Source organism: Pagrus major, chromosome 5, assembly GCF_040436345.1.
Source record: "Pagrus major chromosome 5, Pma_NU_1.0".
Lineage (NCBI taxonomy): Eukaryota > Metazoa > Chordata > Actinopteri > Spariformes > Sparidae > Pagrus > Pagrus major.
The window spans coordinates 35,666,858-35,686,579 of NC_133219.1; positions in this window are offsets into that span (position 1 = coordinate 35,666,858).

Genomic DNA, 19,722 nt, shown 5'->3' on the forward strand with positions numbered 1-19,722 from the left:
TGTCTGAGGGCGATGTCTTTACCTCACACTCATAATAAATGATCACACACTTCAGCGGATGCAATAGTTTTTAAATCAGTTTCATTCTTTTCTTTTTTACTTGAAAATTAAGTTTGGGAGGTTGAGGGGTGCATAATGTGGCATCACTGTTAAAGAATTGTATCGTTACATCTATGCTTTTCAATCCAAACAAATAAATCAAACATGCCAGTTAAATCTTTCTTTATGATATTAGAAGTAGACCAATTAGTCGGTTTTGCCAATTACTCTGCACCGATTACTCAGGACGCATTACAAACTCGTTCACTCGCTCTGATTGTGGCCCATGGCTGCACAGCCTCCAGCAATTACATTTTGTAACAACCAATCACAACAACAGTAGGAAGTTGTTGTTTTATGAATGAAATTCTTGAGGTACCCAATCTAAATAGAGAGCTTTTGGACTAAACGTTCACTCATTCAGTTTTGCCTTTGTCTGGCTTTGACTTTGATACGTTAAAATCAGCATTTTTATTACACCATAACTTCATTTTATCCATGTTTTTCTTGGCTCCAGTTCTTTTCTTTTTTTCATGAATACAATTTGGGCTCTTAATAGAATGTGTTCTGAATCTGATCAATGTTTTTCTGGGGTAAGAGACCAATAAAAGAAAGCTGTTAACTGTGAAAAGTTTGTTTCAAGTTCAAAAGACTTTAGAAAAGAAAGCTTGTCAAGTATGTGTAGTGTTGTGTTCTGTTGAGAGATGTCAGTTTAGATGTTTCCTGAGGTCTCCTTAGTCATCTCCCACTGGAACATTGGACCTCCCAACCCGGCACAACAATAAACTGGCCCTCGTAAATCACCAAGGATCTCTATTGAATTAGCTCTGCAGCCAGATCAAATCTAGCATAATTGGTTAAATGCATTATGTTGATTAATCGGTTCCGCTAGCTGTAATAAAGTAACGAGCGGCAGAAGGAGAGCAGATCTTTGTTTTTGCTGTTTCTTTCTTCGGTCTTTCGTACTGAGAAATCTTTACAAATGACCTGACAAATGAGAGTTGCTTCCCCCTCCTTCTTTTACTGTCAGTCTCTCACTCACTGCTCATTTTTGATTGTTCTTCCATTCTGTGTCTCGGGCTTCTGGTAAAAGCTCTTTCTACCACCATTCCCTTCTATCTCATTATCTTCCTCTCTATCTTCTGATGCATAGGCTTTTAGGAATGAAAAACTTTGCAGAGCAACAAAACTGTCTGTTCTAATGAAGAAAATCACATTATTCTTCTCTCTAATCACAACCCCTCCATCAGCGAATGCTGCAGTACTCACATGCCGCCTGTATTTAAAGGAAGGCTATTGTGCTCTGAATAATGCCATAATTACTGAGCACTTTTTTAGAGAAACAGCCACCAAATCTTTTATTCGAAAGACTTTCAGTGAATGTGCGCCACAAAGGAGGAAAACTATTAAAACTGTCAAGTACCTCTTCAGCAAAAACCATCTTATTAGAAAGCGGCAAGAACCTGTCTCTTTTCCCCACTGTTGGTACTGTGAACATTAGATGTGCCATGATTTTATGCATTTATTCATCACAGTATGAGATCACTCAGCTAACAAATGATATTACACCTACAGGACAAAAAACGTCTGCCGAGCTGTGTTGTTCTATTAAGATGAAATTTTTCAACATGTCTTGTTCTGTAGTGGGCAAGATAAAAAGAAATGTGGAGTATGATTGTAGGTTGGAGTTACGTCTAACCTTCAAAATCTTGTTCTTGTGAATAGCTACAGAGACGAGCTTCATTGTTTTCTGATTCATTTAAAAATAACTGTTATATCACTGCGTTACAAACCAACTCCAAGTTTGTACATTTCATAGGCTATGTACCATACTGACATTTTACAAATCGTGCCATATCATGTTCACATTACATATTTAGTACCCGACTGTCACAGTGGGAGGTGGAGGGAAACTCAGGACAATTTCCAGCCATTTTTGTTACAACAAAAAAATGGTATTTTTCACACAAAGTTGGGCCATCTCTAGTCGTGTTTGTGGCGACAGAGCCAGGTGTTTTTAAGGAGACCTCGGGACATTTCCAGCCTTGTTTGTGGCATTTAAACATTGCAAGGAAGGAATGGTAAAAAATATGCAGACACAAATGAACAAGTCATGGAAAGAGACTCAGATGACAAGTGCTTATTTCAGTTTTGGCAGACCTCAAACCTCCAACATATCATCAAGATAAACACCAGCTTCTACTCTCTCTTTCCTGATTTATGGTAAAATGCTCTATTGAATGAATGCGGTGCCTGTCTGAGGCAGAGTTGTGGCAGTAGGAGCATCTGTGACTTTAAGCCTCCAGTGAGCCAACTTTCACTTCTTGGAATGAATGAATATCAGCCTAAAACTCTGACTGGTGGCTGGAATAGTCCGTGTTGCTCAGCAACATTACTAATGGGAGCAGTTGGGGTATCAGCAATTTGGATGCCAGATAGAATTGGTTGGTACAAGAGCCAGTACCAAACCAAATGCCATAAATTAAGGCTTACAGCTGCAGATTGCACAGCAAAATTGGATAGATGCTCAGGGATGATATGAAATCATTGTACTGGTTGTATATTGTGAAACCATCACTGAGTACGGAGTAGAACAAATTATTATCGCAAAGTTTAGTTGATTTTGCTCTCATACATGTAGCGCATGCACTCATGGTGCTGCAAGCCACCTTGAATAAGATAATCCACTTGCTTTATGTTAAATTAATACTGCAGCTGAGTATGCTGCAAAATTAAACCACACTTTTTTTTAAATATCTTCGAGTCATTAAACATTTTACAACTACCGTCGGGTGTTTTTTAGAAGTCACTGTAAAAACTGTGACAATAACATGATGATATGCCAAAATTGACAGAATGTTCAATACTCAGGGCGTAATCTTTGTTATTTACGCTCTATTTAACTCTGAATTAAATTCTAGAGACTACGAGCATATCTGGCCGTTTATTGCCTTAGAAACGTTGCTCTCCATTTACATCATATTTACATTAGAATAAATATTCATCACGTATATGAAACATGTCCCTTGTCCACGGTGATATTACGCAGTCTGTTCCTCAATCATTTAGCAGCCAAGCACCAGGGCCAGTAACCAACATCCATCCAAAATTTCAGTCTCTCAACCGAACTGGAGCGGCTGTTATGCCAATGAGCACCGCATGCTTTGACACAACCATCACAAACAGTCCTATCTCTGTCCTATGTCCTCACGCAGCACTGATGCCGTTTCATAGATAATGCTTTTATCAGAATTATTTGGCAAAATACCAGAAGTATCAATCCCCAGAATAAAAGCTTTTAACAGTATCCTCCTCCACTTTAGACCACATGTGGCTCTTCAGTAAGATCACATCCGTGCCGTCCTGTTTGCTGCTTTTTCACTTTTCTTCTACTATTTTGCAGCAGAGCACAGACGAATGTAGACATTTCATTAGCTGCGATGGGACACATCTGTTCCCAGTATAAAAAGCTTTTTCCATCATGTGGAGGAGTCGCTCCCCACCATATCTGATTGCTTTTTAGACTTTTATCGCAGTTCATTTTTACATCATGTTGGATGCCATCAACACTTCCAAGTGTGGGATTTGTGATCACACTGCATGTCTACAAACTATTCATGTATAACACTCTTCCATCCTTATGTCTTTCATGTATCAAAAATAGTCTACATCTTAAAGAAGTTGTCAGTGTTTCCTACAGACTCGACAGCTTAACTGTGGCATGGGAGGTTACCCTATCTCTAGTAGGTTACTTCCTATTTCAGCACTTTAGCTCTACTTAATTCTTCACCTTATTTCTGCTCCTTGCTTTTCCCTTCAGTTCTCTTTCCACCTCTGGTCTCTTTGCTGCATGCACACCGGCTTGCCCTGCACCTTTCTATTCCTCTCTCCCTGTATGTGTCTGCTCCGTGGACCTAAAAAATAATTCTCATCTTGGATTTTTCACCCACAAATCCATTTTCACAACAGCAGGTGAGCCACATGTAGAGGAGGCTTGTTAACGACGCTGCCTATCGAAACGATCCAAACCGATGCAGTACATAGCCAGATGCACTTATAAGATTTTGCAAAACGATGGTATAAGTAGGTCAACATTTAACAGTAAAGATCGCATCACAATCCGTATGCAAAATACCTGGGCTGACACCGTAAAATGACTTTCTCTCTCCCTCGCTGTGTTTCTCTAAAGAGCAGGTACAGGTACAGAAGGGGTAGAGCGAGGGGAAAATGTCAACTCGTTAATCAATTCCTGATGGCATTGTTCTCTTACTTGGATCAAAAAATAGGGATCCTATACCATGCACGGCTTTATAACCCACTTAAAAATACAATGATGTCATGATGAGGTCTAACTGCCAAAGACTATTCACTTTCTTCATCTTTGCTGCAAACATGTCAATAAATCCCTTTTTGTTTTTCCTGACTGACATATTTTTTGTAAAGCCATTAATACACCTGGGTTACCCGCCCAAGTAACCCTGGGTCTTTTTGCCAAAACGTGCCAAAAATACATTGCTTCACTTGTCATTGGTGCTTTACAGAGTTTCCATCTGTCAACGTAGCTGCTACAAATCATCTGCACATATCCCCTAAAATCTCAGAAAAGAAACATGCTGCTTAATGGAGAGCAAATTTTTCCTTAAAGACTTGTTTTGTGGTGACAGTCAAGGTGAGCTCTAGGTCGGGGTTGAGGTTGGGCATTTAGGGCTGTATTTAAGAAGGGTCCTCACAAGTAATGCAAGACAAACATTTGTGTATGTGTGTGAGGACCTCTGTGTATATACATTTGCCAATGCTAGAAAACACTCATAAGTGAGAACATGCGCACATGAACACACACTATACAGGCGTGAACACACAGCACCTTGAAAACAGAATGTGAATCCTGCCAGTTTTGCATTTTGACACACCCTTTTTTGAAACAAATATAACCGCATATAGGTACACACACTACACACACACACACACACACACACACAGCACCTGTCCATGATTCTTAGTCTTAGGGATGATGTATGGGCTGTCAATACTCAGTCAATACCTCGTCTTGTTAGCTAACTAAATGTTGTAGTCAGCCAATTTACAGAAGTTACAATAAAAGTTGACATTTTCACATCCAATAAGTGTACAACAAACTTCTAATTAAAACATATTTGTAATTATTGAATAAAAACACTGACTCAGTGTTTGCCTTAGCAAAAACAAATGAGAACAAGTCCTGCCAACAGTTTGATTGACACAAGTTGTTTGTTTCTCTTCAAAGTCTTTTCTATTTTTGAAGCCTATTTTTTGCTCATTCGTTCCACTGTTGTCCTTCTGCTGGATTGACTGATTACAACACGAGTACGAACATTCGAACCAAAAAGAGACATCAATATCCTTTGACATGTTGACTGATATTAATAAATTATGGTTAATTAAGTGGCTTTGAACTGCAGATTAGCTTTGTTTTCTCTATCATTAGGTCTTAAAACAATATTTTGAATTTAACTGTTAAAGGAACATTCATCTGAAAAACCTGTCAAGTCAGTAAATATGTTCATGTTATACCTTGATGACTCTCAAGGCTTGAGGCTTCATCAAAATGAATGTGTGGTGTGTTGCAGATGAGTCAAACATCAGAGTCTGCTGCCATGAAATGATGGAAGTCGAATTAATTGGAATACTTAGATACCATCGAATGGGTTTAGTTTTAGGCCATCACCATTATCCTGGAGAGAATTATCGCACTTCACAACATTATCCCGATAATCATCAAATTAAAACTGCTTAAAACTCTCAAAATGGCACTAAAACATGCTTAAATCACTTCACTTTACATTTTGTTAAGAAATAATATGTTGCTTACAGCGATGGGAGTGCATAGTGGAGGTGTTGAATACATTTCCACACATCTGATTTAACTTGTTTTGCGGGGGATTCCTTCTTGGACAAGCCGTGCTATCAGCCACGGTGACAGGCTTAGGATTTAGGAATGACTGAAAAGATGTTAGCTCCAATTTTGTGGCAATTCAAAAATATAGGATGGTGCGTTGGTGTGCTAGACATCTTTTTCAAGTAATTCATGTGAGGAAATTCACACAATCAGCTTAGCCTCAGTTTTTTTATTCTAATATGTTTTATTGCCCCATCTCTAATGTGAATCCTTTTCAACACGCTGTATCAAAAAAGTATCAAAGTATCAATACTTCTTAACAATTTAAAAGGCGATAACATGTCAGTCCTGTGTTTTTAGCTTGTTTCCAATGCCCTCAAGTGGCCAGAAAATGCAGATTAAACACCAGACATAAACGTGCCCTTGTTGCATTCAGCACACACACGGAGACTTTTCATTATTAACGGAGCTGGTATACTGGATCACTGAGAAATACTGTATCAAATAGGTTTCCCCCCCCCCCCAATGGCGATTGATCATACAGCATGCTCATTCTGCATTCATCCAGCATTTCTCAACCTAATCGCCTGTGATTCTTTGTACTACAGAACATATACTGTAGGAAAAATGCAGCATTACCCACTAATAAACACACATACAAAGCAAAGGTGAAAGGCTTTGAAGTCTATTTTATGGGACGCTATATAACCGAGCATGACCAAAGATAAGAGCACTTCTACCAACGGCTCATTAGGAGAAACCTAAAGATGTGAAATACAATGCAGTACCACAAAAATCTTCATGAGAGTTTGCCCCAGTTGATACAGCTCAGTGCTTTCATTGTTTTATCAAATTTTATTCATTCATTTATTTATTTTTCTAAGATAAAAGCCAAAGCTTGATCAGCATTCATCTCATCTCCGTCACAAGAGCAGCCAAAACTCACTGGGTGGCGGCACATCAATTTTGGATACAGAGTGAGTGAAATGAAAAACATTTCAAAAAGAAAACGCCATCTGCCAAAAATCAAGGTTTAGGAAGTGCATTGTTGTGACACTGGTGTGAATTATGAAACAGCTCGTGTCAGTACTTCTGGTTTTATAATTACGGTCACAAAAGGCAGTGTTCACTCACCGATAGTCCTGACATCGTCCTCACGCATGATTGCACATGCACATACAAACACAGTGCAAGATAAAAATCCGAGTGCAGCTGGAGGAGGAAAAAAATTCTGATTGCTGACAGCAAAATTAAATAATCAGAGAGGAAGAAAAGAAAATTACATCTTCCACATTGCTTGGATGTGAAATAATGAAATCCACTTGACCTTCTATCTGTTTTGGTGCCTTGAAGCCCTTCACGCCATCTCTGTCCATCAATCTCACATGGAGAGATGGAGAAATGGATTAACTTCATATTTCTTTTCAAGTACATGCTTCTTTGCGTTACCACAGAAACAATATTATCTGGAAATCTGCCTCAAGCTTTAGAAAATGACATTATAGCCACATTTGGATGCAATTTCACAACAAGATGGACATAGAATTGGAAGTGAGATCCATCTTTTGCAGGTATTATACCGGTCCATATATGGTGAATACGTTTTCTCTGCAGAATTTTTCCATTTTGTCTTCACAGTTGACACAAAGAACACTATTATCCACTTTTTCAGTCCCATTATTATATTGCTCCTCTTCAGCGACAGATTCGACTGACCAGACTTTGCAGATATTTAATAGTTGTTGGGTTTTTTTTTGTCCTTTACCCTTGTGCACCTGCCCTCGCTGATTCCTCTAACTCCTACTCATATTCCTTTCCATAAAAATCTCTCTCACCCTGTGATCTGGAAATCAAACAGTGTCTCCACACTCTCAGCGAGGCATCTGCGCCACGCTGACACACGCTCACCTCTCCGCTGTTTATCATTAATTAATATGATCTGTTCTCCCACCTGTTTTCATCATTTCTATTATTCAAACCGTCTTTGGAGCATCCCTTAGCAAATAGCGCAACTGTTGTTTGTTGATTTGACTTCATGTGTGAACTACAATGAACTTGGTTTCTCACTGAAGACTTCCATCTGTCACCTATCTAGCTTGAAAGAGTCTAAAAAAGAGCTTTTTATCTGAGTGGCGGATGAAAGTCGTATTGACTAAGGAATCTGCGTACCCTACACTTCAAAATACACATGAGCAAGGTCGCGTTCAAAAAATTAAACGTTTGACTTTTCCCAGTCCATTTTAAAATTAATGGACATGTTTGCATCAGTGATGAGAGCACCGATGAAACATTTCGGTGGAAAATCAGGTAAAATGTTTGGAGAATATTCAAAGCAAACGCTAATCAGTAAATGCTAATCAGGATACTGTTTTTGTTATTCTTTGTTGCAACACAACCCTGGGACAATTTGTCTGACAAGATGCTTTGATAATCACACTTATATGAACATAGACGACTGCGCAAATGAAATCAGACGTCTATTCTTTAACCACAGTCTCCTGATGAGGAGAGAAGGACAGATTAAGGGGGGAGTGACGAAAACAAGTAGAAAAACAGACCACTGCTCACGATGTGCAGCAAACAGCCGGAACAGGTGTAATGAAGCAGAAAATACAGATAGTGACAACAAGATTAAAAAGCACATACGACTCACATTATTTTAGTTACAGTACCTGAAAATATTTACTGGATTCTATTAAATCACTGTTTGCAAGTCGGGAAAGAAATTATCTTGTGCTGAAGAGAAAACAATTTTGATTCAAAGGTTGCAGCTTCTCAAATATGAGGATTTGCTGCATTCCACTGTGTTGGATCTTTTGATCCTGAAAATCGTTGCAAATTGGCCTTTTGAAGAGACAAAACAAGGAATTTAAAGAGGTCATCTTGAGCTTTAAAAATGTAGAAGAACATAATTTCTCAACTGCAAACAAAATAAGACATGAGCTCCTAACCTCTGCTATTGACAAGTCTGACTGCAACAACGCTGATAATCAATAGTGATTATTCAAGTAAAAATATCTACTCTGTGGTTCAAGCTCTTGTGTTTTGGACTATTGGACATTCAACAGCAGATTAATCAATAATGAAAATGATCATTGGTTGCAGCCCTACTCACTAAAGATGTGCACATTAGGGTTGCAGCGTTATGAAAATTATTATCTTACCGTGTACATCTGGCTTATCAATGGTATGTATTCTACTATAGTGTTATCAGACAAGTTATATTTCAAGTTTATATCACGTTTCATGTCTGACATTATATTTTGTGAAAATATGAAAGCATTTGTATGACTAAAATTCCATTTTCATTCCCTTACAATTATCCTCATTGTAACTAATAATAATAATAATAATAATAATAATAATAATGACTGAATGAATATAATATCGTATACAATGATACTGTGAAACTGTGATACAGTGACGGTGCTGGGTTTTATTTTAGTCAATTTCCCGTTTTATGTTGAAAGTTTACCTTCATGTGTCTTTTTCTGTGAACAATTGTGTTTCATTTGTTCATTAGCTGTTGTGTATTCAAGTCTGTGTGTTTCCCTTTAGTCCTCGTTGGTTCATCTGTTTCATTCTGTGTTTTCTGTGTCTCTTGTGTTCCTGTGCCTGTTCCTCGGTCCTTGTGTGCCCTCCGTGTTCACACTTTGTTCCCTCTGGCTTCTGGTTTGACTTCAGTTTTAAATTTCTCTTTATTTGTCCCTGGAATTTCCTTTACCGACTTTTTGTTGTTTGCGTTTTGGATTGTTGGATATCAGCTCATTATTACAGCTCACTTTCTGTTTTTTCTGCCTTTGTGTCTGCATTTGGGTCCTTTTTTGATGAACTGTGACAGATATTTTCGGAGATGGTTTTCGTACTGTGAAAATCTTGTATCATTTTAGAGTTCGACAGTTTTACTCAACTGCTGCTAACATTACTTGATAACTGACTGCATTATGTATTCACACTTCATTTATAGCTTGTCCTTAGGGAGTGAATTTGGAAGATGCATCTTACAAGTAGAACGTGAAGCATAATTCCCTGAAAAATAATAAACTGGTCCAGAACAAACTGTTCAATGCAGTTAGTTTAGCTTATGAATAGTAATGCCAGAGGAAGTGTGATACAAACTGCTTTTTCTATCGCATATTCTACAAAACTACGTGAAGATAACCCTCATGGGGCTGGGTCTTAATCGAGTCATCAGCAACTTTTAATATACTACAGTTTACAGTAAAGTCCTGAGCCCTGACTCATAATGAGAAAAGGAGAGCAGCAGTTTTCATAATCATGCAGATTTGTTTGTACGTTGTTGTGATGCTATCACAACCTTACACCTACAAACAGAATGTCTCTCCAGTGATTCACTACTTTGCATGATTTGCCATTATACAACGCTCCTGCTATCTGTCGGAGAATGAGCCCTGATAATGACACCGAGATGAACGCAGCAAAAATGTGGAAATGAAATCAGACATCTATTCTTGAACTACAATGCCCTGATGGGGAAAGACAGGGGAGGAGGACGGGGGAGGGAGAAGAGGGGAAAGAGGAAGAGCGGCGCAGGTAAATTAGATTGAAAGGGAGAGAGAAGGCCTGGCAGCAGAATGTGGGAGAAATAGAAATAAATCAAAAGTGTGAAAAAGAAATGATATACTGTGGTAAGATGGGGGAAAAAAAGGGAGAGAAGCAAGAGGCAGTGAGAGAGGGAGGGTGGTGAGGGAGCTCAGAGGAAGAAATCAGCTGCTTTCTAATGGGCACTGATTACATCTCCTCCTAAATGTCAAGTACATTTCCATTTAAAGTGCCTTGCTGCTTAAAAAGGCATGAAGAGAGGCACACCCAGACCACACACACATACATATAGTCATGCAGTCCACACAGGCACGTATAGTAATGCAAACAAATGTGGGCAAACTACATACACAGTTGACTAAATTTCTGAATGTAGACTATGACTGTGTTTGTTAGAACATGCATGCATGCCTCATTTCTTTAAACTCTTTCGCTCTCTGTATGTCCATAACTCATACCAAAGTGACACAGTAGCCGGAGTACACCTGAGGCTCATCAATAAAATCCACACATGCACACACACACTTCTTTATCCTTCGTTTCAACCCACCCTCAAATCTGCTCTGAACCAATGAGGCGTGTCCTCCCACCGGGGCTCGGTAATGACTGCCAATCAGGATCACCGTAGTTGTGCCCAACAGCAAAGACCAGCAAGATAGATGAGTGGCCCCGAGGCCCCCCCGCTGCACTGGAGCGAACAGAGCGTAGGGACGGATTCAATATGTCACAATAACATACACATGCACTGAAGCTCCCACACACACATGGAGAAATGCCGGTGTGTGGCTACAAACACAAAAACACATTCTCGCTGCATCTGCCGTCACGCAACGACAGAGGCCGCCACGCTGTTTCCATTGTCTCTCTCACATATGCACAACATAGGAAACTCACAGGCACATGTGAATATGAACAGAGTGAAACAGGTTATCCAGAGAGACACGAGAACAATCTGTCATTTTACCAGCTAAATTAACAGATTCAGACTTGTAACGCCATAACACCTGTTACATGCAATCTGTGATGTCCTGGGCCATATGACAGTGCCTTCTGTTTTTGCTCGCCCTCGTTCAGGTCCTCCCTGATTGATTGGCATTGAAGGACTGGCCTCAGCTTCGTGGGAGTCTGTATGAGACGGTTTGCATCCAAGTCTCTGTCGCTCTCTGAAGATTGGTGCCTTGCAAGCACTCAGCTTGGCTTTGTTTGGTTTGAGTTTATTCTCTCTGTAGTTTCACCCACACACCACCACTGACTCCAGCTGTTGGCTTTATAAGAGTTATCTTTAACATATTACTTGCTTAGTTAAACTGTTATTTCGTTGTCTTCCCTTCTTTATTGCTGCCATACCACAGCTCTACCACCACTACTACAAAGATAATAATGGTTAAATACACTGTTGGAGAAGTCTTCATTTAACTAGCATATGTTTATTATTGTGGCTGCAGTTTGTATTGGAGTTGAACTGAAGTGCATAGCAATGTATATTGGTTTGTAAATGGGGTGGGAGAAACATTAGGAACATGTCAACATGATGCCATCCATCATCAATTAATGACTTACAGTGTTATGCTCATCATACAACAGAAATCCAGCAATACCTGTGTATTCAGCTTAAAAAACTGGAATGAATAAGGTCATTCACAAATGACACACAGTCAACAGATGACTGCAAAACTAATACATGTGAAAATTAGAGAGAAAATTAGACAGCAAAGAAACCAACAAAGACTAGACAGAGACTTGCAGACAGAGGATGTATCTGACTCACATTATTTGACGTCTCAGTCCCTTCTCATTTTCTCCATGGGGATGGAAACATTGGTAAAAGTTGTCCAAGTCCTTCATGTCCCATCCCATCTTCTTACAAAACACGGTAGCTAACGTTAGCTGTTAGCATTCGCGACACTGGAAAACAGGCTAGCTAGCTAACTTCACGTTATTCCACTAAAATATTGACTTTCTACTGTCTGTTGTGAGACCAGACAACAAAATGAATTCAAATTATTTTCTTTGCCACGGTCCATTCACACTAGTTTTAAAGCTGTGTGATGCTAAAGGCGCATATTTTTTTCAATCAGCGGATTCCAGGTGCACCTGCGTGAACGTCCGTTAGGCTGCAATACCGTCTTTGACCACACACGCTGGTTAACACTGTCAAGCGGTTGAAATCCAGAGGGGCGCTGTTTCCCCCATTTGATCTCATAATTTGGCCTTTTATCTTATAATTATGACCTTATCTCTCATAATTTTGACTTTCTATTTAATAAATTTGACATTTAATCTCGTAATACTGACTTCAATTTAAAAATGTCGACTTTTTATGTCTCATTATTCACTGTTTTATCTCTTAATTATGACTTTTATCTCATAATTTAGACTGTTTCATGTCTATGATTTCTATCTCATACTTTCTTTTGATATAATAATTATGACTTCACCACATGAGTATGACTCACCATAGGTCTATTTTTTTTTCTTTAATTGTCAGAAATGGGCTTTCAAACTGAACTTCTCTTTAAGTGTTGAATATTGTACTGTAACAGCTTGTTTTTGACTAAGCATCAAATGTCAGACACTGATCATTTATAGAAAATATAACGCCTTTTGAGCATCAACATCTATTACAGTCGCGTCCACTTGCTCTCCTGCAGGTGTTTTGAATCAATGCATCTACAGTTACAACACATTGTGATAGTTAACTCAGTGGAGGCATGTCTTATATCGTGGTGTCACATCAACGTAAGCTAACTTAGTTCTCCCGACTTTAATCGACAGAGAGGCACTTTAAGCACCATCAACTGAAAAAGTTGGCTTTTATTAAAGGTTTTATTATAAAAATCTACTATCTTTTATTCGTCGGCTTGATTTCCAGGATGAGTTGTAAAAGTGTGAGCAGGTAAAATGAATGAATTAATCATCTGCCCTCCTGGAGCGACTGCTGTGTCTGGTACAGTCCCAAAGCAGTCCAGTGAAGCTGTAAAGGGGCCATCTGGGGTCAGAAGATGTTAGTTGTTCAAGCTGAGCAGCACTACAGAAATGCGCCCTGGGAGAAAGTAGCACCACTTGGCTTTTCCTGGAGAAAACAGACGGGAAAAAACACACAAGATAATGCTAATAGGAATGGACCACTGTAAACCCTGTATGTGATGAGAACTGGTGATAGTATGAAAATATGAGCAACCCAAAGTGGAAATATATCTGAAATTACTGCCCTCCAGTTCTGAGGTCAGTCGACAAAATTTAGTGGACAAGACTTTAAAACTTCTTAATGAGGGAGACAGTTTGTGTCAGACAAGATTTTAATTATTTATCAGTAACTTGCAGCTATGGTGGAAGTGAGGAAAAGTGAGAGAAAAAGAGGGGGAGAGATGGTGGGAGGGGAGTATGTGTGAAAGAAAAATATGTTGATGTAATAATTCAGAGATAATGTGTGTGCATATTTATGTTTGTAAAAAGGAAGCTGAAGTAGTGCAGCCAAGTGTATAAAATATATTTAAATTTGAGATATGTTTTTGCCCAGCTAGTGTTTGGCAGCATGTGAAATGTGTCTGCATTTATAACTTTTTAATTAATCAGAAGATTGCTCCATGCACCTGCAACAGCAACAATTTGAGAAAGCATAAGAACATGTTTCTCTTATGACACAGGATGACGGGAAACACAGGAAGCAACTAAACCTCTACATCAAAGCAGGATATTACATTTACAGTTTGTCTCATGTACAAAATAATTCACCACGCTTCTTCCATTTAATATACAACATTTATTTTATCTTAGAAGCAGAGTAATTGTGCAGTAAATCTCTGCAGAAAACCTTAAACAGCTGCCTGACAAGTTCAAAAACATGAAGTTCCCATAATGCCCCTGTGCACTACATTAAAGAAGGAATCTTCCACAGCAGGTCCAGGCCTTTCGGTGGATAGATGCAGGGAGGAGTTCAGCAGTAACTGCCACTGATTACAACCCCGTCTCGTTTTTCTCACTGTATCTAAATGAAGCCACGCCGTCTGTTCTGCCCTTGTCAGCACTTGTTAACCTCCACATTGATTTCTCTGCACTACTATACATCTCCTTTAATTAAAGACACCGGCTAATCTGCTGTTCAGTGAGCTGTATTTGCGAGCATGAAGCTGTCATCTGGAGATGATTGTGGCTAAATATAGCACTTTACATTAACATGTATTGATGAAATGAGTTATAAGGTCAGCAGAGTTTCACCACTGACCTTATCTACTTTCATATACATGTACCAGAGGAAACACTGTAGGTAACAATGACTTGGACTCATTCACAGTGTACCGAAGCATTAAAAAGAAACTTCTCAAACCACTCCTGCAGCAATATTCCACGTTTCCACTCTCCATCTACATGTGTCGAATTATGAGAGAATATACTGCTTCCATCTAAATCTCTGACTTGTTTTCTGCTCATTAAAGCAGCCGCCTCCTGCTCCAAAAAATTAAGGCCTCTTTAAAATTCTGTTTAAATCAGCTGCAATGTGAAATGATATGGACAAAATGTCACATCACACTTTCAGAAACTTAAAACATTAAGTTATGCAACGCAGTATTTTTCATTTTGAAGCTCAGCTAAAAGTTAGTGGAATGAAACGCAACACAAAATGTAATGTGATTTTTATTAACACCAAAAACATCAGAGACCATACTTCAAACATCTATTAAGACCATTTTTATTGAACTCCAGATTTTAAAGTTAAACAAGACACACTGTTTAGTCAGAAAATCCCCCTAACAAATTGAAATTCAGACTTAAGTAGCCAAACCAATTGCCAGAATAAATGTTAGCTTAGTACTTTTCAGCAAAACCACAGATGAGTTAAAACTGAACATTTATTTACATTTGTTGGGGTCTAATTCTCTATTTCCCTCTTGTCTCAACACTGTGCTTATGGTTGGCTTAGGTTTAGGCCCAGAAAACACTTGATTAGGGTTAGGAAGAAATCATGGCTTGGCTTAAAGGTGCTATTTGTAAGAAAAGTTGATTTTTTTTTACATTTGGCAGCCTTGTTGGCCTGTAATAACACGATCACCTCCACCTCCTGATGTGAAAGGTGGCTAAAAAGCATAATGTTTGTAATATACCACATTTGGTACAGATGTCAACCTTGGACGTCTGTGTGGTTTTTGCAGAAACATTAACTGCTAACATTATATCCTGGCGACTGGGCTGAAGTTACAGTCTCTAACAGTCACATCCCCAAACTTACCAACTGTCTTTGGTGGAGCATTCAAGTGCCGTCATGGGAAACCATTTAAAAAAGCACTTGACTTGAAATAAATGTCAGCTCCTTTGAACAAACCACTGAAATCTCTTTTCTGTGAGTAAAATATGATATTACAAATGTTGACCCATCAAGAGGAGAGCAGTACGGTAGATATTGTAAAAGAAAGAATCAAATAAACCCGTCGTCAACATGAACAAACTATATTCATCATGGAGTATAAATATTCATTTCATGCTCGGTTTGGCCAAAAAATTATACATTTGCTAAGAACATATTTGGACAACATATGCCCAAACAGTTGTCTTCTAGTAGCAGTCATTTCCTGGAAACAAACTGCAGCTTTAGCAGCTGCTAGTTATTTGCATGTGTTTCCTGTATTAGAGTCCCACTGTAACCAATAAAAAACACTGATCAACTTACCTCCATTTTACAATTATCATGAGATCTCTCGGGGACAGCTTTAAGGTTTGGCAGAGCTAATTAGATTTAATAATGGCTCAACAGCAGAGACAGAGCGCTTTAGTGGATGAGGTAATAAAAATGGCTTTCTGATGCCTGGGCACAAAGACAATGAGAGTAGGCATCGTGATGAGGGGACAGTGGAAGGACACAACGCAATATGTCTTCATCCCACCGCAGACATCTGTAAGTGACGGTGCTCGGTGCAGCGTGAGAGATGAGAAGAGAACAGGAAAAAGGGGCCATTTGAGCATCGATCACTTTTATGCCCCCGGTCTGTTTGCATATTTTAGACCTATAAACAACATGAATGATGTGCCGTGTAATGCACCATAATCGAGATTTATTCAATCTTGGGTGGAGGGGTGTAGTGGGGAGGAGATGTTCACAATCCCAGAATCAGGAGGGGCTGTTGTGGCTGTGTGTGTGTGTGTGTGTGTGCACTGTGATTTATTTGATTTAATTAGATCGCCGATGTAAAACAGCTCGCAGGGAAAAAAAAGGTAAAGACGAGTGCCGAGGGAGGCATAAATAACACCAGGCTCTTTCCCCTTCCTCCCTGCCTTTCTTTCCTCCTCAGCCTCATGTTTCTTTTAAGTCTCTGATCTTTCCTCTGCCTGTATACAATCTCCCATTTTTTCTCCATCTTGCACTGGCCTCTTCTTCTCTTCACCCCCTTTTTTTCTTAGCTTCCTTCTGTCTCTATTTTGCTCTTTATCCTACCATCCTCTCCTGCTCCTCCCCTTCCCTCTGCTCCCTCTGTGTCTCCCTCTGCTCCCAGCTGAATAATGATAGTAAACACCTCATTAGGTTAAAAGGCCCACAGGAGCAATCAGAGACATTGTACTCCGTCGAACCTGTTACTGTGAGACATTCTGAACACAGCAGGACAAGCAAGGCTCCTACACAGGAAGTGGGGAGGGGTGGGGTGAGTCATTCAATGCAAAGGTTATTTCAAATCAGATATGATCACACTGCGAGATCTACCTGCACTGTGTGATCTGTGTATCTTCATCTGATGCTTAAACACTTCTTGTCGCCTTCTTTCAGGATGGAGAACACACACATTCACACACAGCCATGAATAGCTGATTTTACTGTGAGTGATCAGCAGAGAAGAGGAGCATAAATCTCCACTCTCCAGTGGTAACGGCCAGTAAAAGTGGTTTATCTGACACTGTGAACCGCCTACACCACCTTGTCTCAGCAGCCATCTCTGCCTCTCTGATAGCAGGTGTACAAGGTCAGGAACTTATTTCTCTATGTCCTCATGTATACTCTGTTGAAGCAACTTGGCCTCCCTTCATGTTTCTGTTTTTTTACTTTGCCTGCGTGACTTTTGAACACATATATCTACATCCTTGATTTTAAAAATGTATCCCTACTGGTGAGTGGTAGACATTAAGATTTCCACTTGGACTTAACCCCACTCACATGAGTTTACCAAGATAAAATAAAGGTATGAACAAAATGTGACAACTACCAACACAAAGACAAGAAGATGTGACCCGGCATATCTCACATGGAGTGATGGAGCAGATGAAAATGTCAAGGGCCAAAATGTCCAGTAGGAAATATGCCAAATGAATAAATAAATTCACAGCAAAGATGTTGCCAAGACCACTTAAGTGCTTCATCCCAGATTTTGGCCTGAAAAAATATATGTGGACACGAGATTCAAAAGCTGCACAACACACAGCAACAGCCCTGCAGTTTGGCTTGACAGCTGTTAATACGAGTCTGAAATGTCAAAGGCGAAGCAGACATCCTGGGGCAAGTAAAAAAAGAAAAAAGTGATGCTGTAACCGAGGCCAGCAAGGCAACAGAAGAGCATCAAGCTCTAGCTCCTCAAGAAACGGAAGATTCAATAAACAATAAGATGTTGTCATCGGCCACCGTAGGGGAGGGTGAGACGAGGGGTGTTTGGTTGTTGCAGTCTGTAAGTGCGCTGCTAGATGCCACTAAATCCTACAATATTAAAGCATTACTTTGACATTTCAAGATTGATACCCATCTCATGTCTGTGTGGTATTTGTAAGTATGAAGCTACAACCAGCTAGTTCAGCCTAAAAAAACTTGAAATGGGGAAAAAGCTAAATCCTCCTGCTTGTAGCTCTACAGCTCACCAATTAGCAAGAATGTTTTTTTTTAATCCCTACAAAACTTAAGTGCTAAACCGACAAGTTGTTTTACATGAGGTGATGTGCCGGACTGTTTCTTGGCCGACAACAGTCCTCAGTGTGAGGCTGCCAGGCAATCTGCAGAGACCAGTTTTCAGTCATTATGCTAAGCATGACTGAAAACTGGCTGCTGACTGAAGCTTCATATTTAAGAGACATAAGAAATATTTGAAAGCAAATCTGCATATTTTTCAAAATGTTGTCCTTTTAAGTCATAGTGTCTTCCATCACTTTTCTCTCACCCCTCCTCTTGACTCCCCAGCCTTTCTCCTCTGACAGGGCATGTCAAAGTATCCTTTGTACACTCATTATTTCATGCTGTAGTCACACATCAGATCTCTCCTCTGCATGCTGAGTTAAAGGTGGGGCCAACTATTCAAACCCAATGCACTTATTGTCAAATTCAGTGAATATCTCCTCACGGTCTGCTGTTTGCACACAGCCCTGACTCTGTAAACTGGAAACAAGACTATTCCATAAATAACACTATACCAGCGAATCAGCAACAGGTGGTGTTCATGCTCATGTACAGGCCAGGGGAAAGGGGAGGGTGAGTGATAGGGACGGCAAATCTGGCACATGCCAACGTGTAATCAATCAAATGCCTTTGAACAAATATTAGCCTATAAACATATTTTCTGTTGATTATTTTGTAATTTTGTTATTTTGATTTTATGTACATCTCTTACACATGCACAGTGTATATCTGGGTGTGTGTGGATGCATTAGAGAGTGTAATGTACTGCTCCTACATGAGAAATTACAACCCTAAAACATAGGTCTCTTCATTTTGAATTGGGCTATTGATTATGTTTTTCGGCATGAAACATGCTTTGGTACCTGTTCTACCTGTTCAGGCCAGGACTCGAGCTCATTGGCAAAGGTAAACGTTCCACCTCTTCATGATCCCAGGATGCCTCTGGTAACATTTTGCCACATTTACACAATGCGTTAAGAGATTAAATCAAAATATGCTTAGTCTGGAGCTTTGTTTCGTGTTGTTTTGATGATGAGCTCAAGCAGCAGGAGAGTTCTGAGAATCGATGTCTGGAGCTGGTGCTGACTATGGGAAACCGTCTCGTCCTCTCTGCATGAATTTGGGAGGCACAGTTTCTGAGGGAGCACTGCAGGGAGGGGTGTACGTTAGCTTGTTAGGTTCAAATATAAAAAATCGCTCTCCATAACGGCTCACCTGGCCTTTAAAACACCTAATAAAATCACCATAGATACATGCAGCTGCCTCTTTTGGTTTGGATGTGTGTTCCTGTTGTATGTCTGCAAGTATATCACACAAAAGGTGAGGCAATTTGATTAATGAGCAAAGTATATCAGTTCACAACAATACTAAAACATAAGTTATG